Source organism: Gossypium hirsutum, chromosome A03 (genome assembly GCF_007990345.1).
Source record: "Gossypium hirsutum isolate 1008001.06 chromosome A03, Gossypium_hirsutum_v2.1, whole genome shotgun sequence".
Classification (NCBI taxonomy): Eukaryota; Viridiplantae; Streptophyta; class Magnoliopsida; order Malvales; family Malvaceae; genus Gossypium; species Gossypium hirsutum.
The window spans coordinates 59,272,328-59,274,161 of record NC_053426.1 but is presented as its reverse complement, the minus strand read 5'-3'; the positions used below and the strand labels follow the sequence as shown (position 1 = coordinate 59,274,161).

Genomic DNA, 1,834 nt, shown 5'->3' with positions numbered 1-1,834 from the left:
GATACACAGAGAACGAGCAAGAGGACGATATTCAAACCCCAACCGAGGAGATGGCTGAAAACCAAGACAATCAGCTACCTCTTACGATACCCATTGAACTAGCAAATCAAAATCCTGCTCCTTGTACTATGTATGATTATGATAAACCTACTTTAACAGGAACTGAGTCAAGTATAGTTAGGCCTGCTATTGCTGTAAATAATTTTGAACTAAAACCTAACACTATTCAAATGATACAGCAATTTGTTCAGTTTGATGGTTTGCAGGATGAGGATCCAAACACTCACTTGGCAAATTTCCTAGAATTCTGCGATACATTTAAAATTAATGGCATTTCTAACGATGCCATTCGTCTTCGGTTATTCCCTTTTTATTGAGGAACAAAGCTAAACAGTGGTTGAACTCATTACCACGAGGGTCAATTACTACTTGGGAACAAGTGACCGAAAAATTTCTATTAAAATATTTCCCGCTGGCTAAAATAGCCAAATTACGTAATGATATGTCTTCTTTTGTGCAGATGGACTTAGAAACTCTTTACGATGCATGGGAGAGATACAAGGACCTACTGCGAAGGTGTCCTCACCATGGATTACCTCTATGGTTGCAAGTTCAAACATTCTACAATGGTGTGAACCCCTCGACAAGGCAAATGATTGATGCAGTAGTCGGGGGAACCATCAACAACAAAACACCTAAAGTGGCTTACGAATTTATTGAAGAGATGTCACTGAATAACTATCAGTGGCAAGTCATGAGGACTAAGCCAACTAAAATAGCAGGCGTTTATAAGGTCGATTCGGTTACTATGCTGTCAAACCAGGTAGAACTTCTAAATAAAAAGATTGATGGTTTACTTGGTTCTACTCAGGTACATCCAGTAATGAGGTGCGAGATGAATGGAGGAGGAGCATGCACAAAGTATCAACCTTACAACCCTAGAATCGAGGAGGAACAAGTCCAATATATGGGTAGCAATAACTCTAGATCCCAAAATAACCCATATAGTAACACTTATAATGTAGGTTGGAGGAACCATCCCAATTTCTCGTGGGGCGGTCAAGGAAATCAAAGACCACAACATCCTCCGGGTTTTCAACAACCACCCTATCAATAGGAAAAGAAATCAAACCTTGCAGAGATATTGTCTAAATTTATATAGGTGTCAAAAACTCGTTTTCAGAACACCAAGACAGCACTTAAAAATCAACAAGCGTCGATCCAAGGGCTCGAAACTTAGATAGGCTAGCTTTCCAAACTAATCTCCAAACGACCACAAGGTAGCTTGCCAAGTAATACTGAACCCAACCCAAGGGAACAGCTCAACGCGATTAATGTTCAAGATGAAGAAGGATTCGTTGAGCCTGAGCCAGAACCGAGGCAAGAAACTGTGGTGAGCAGAGGTCAATGTGAGGTAGGTCATAATAAAAATAAATCACTGAATGTCGAATATAAACCTCGTGTACCATACCCCAGCGCGACAAGAAAAGACTGCTCAGATGAGCAATTTGGTAAATTCCTTAAACTCTTAAAAAAATTACATATTAACTTACCATTTATTGAAGCTTTATCGCAGATGCCAAACGCAATGAAAGCTTTAAAGCAGATTTTAGCAAATAAACGGAAGCTGGATGAGGCATTGCATGTGGAGCTAAATGCAGTTTGCTCAACTATTCTACAGAATAAACTACCCAATAAACTAAAAGATCTAGGAGTTTTACTATTCCTTGCTTAATTGGTAGTTTAGATGTTAATAATGCATTAGTTGGTTTAGGGGCTAGTATTAACGTCATGCCTTACAAAATGTTTAAACAACTAGGTCTTGGGAAACCCA

At 39.2% G+C, this 1,834-nt stretch overlaps 1 non-coding gene across 1 annotated transcript; it reads right to left on the bottom strand.

Annotated features, from left to right (window-relative positions):
• Positions 1 to 488: 488 nt before the first annotated feature.
• Positions 489 to 594, bottom strand: LOC121227749 (small nucleolar RNA R71). The gene has a single exon (XR_005925272.1). It is a non-coding gene; the product is annotated as a small nucleolar RNA R71 (small nucleolar RNA).
• Positions 595 to 1,834: the final 1,240 nt, after the last annotated feature.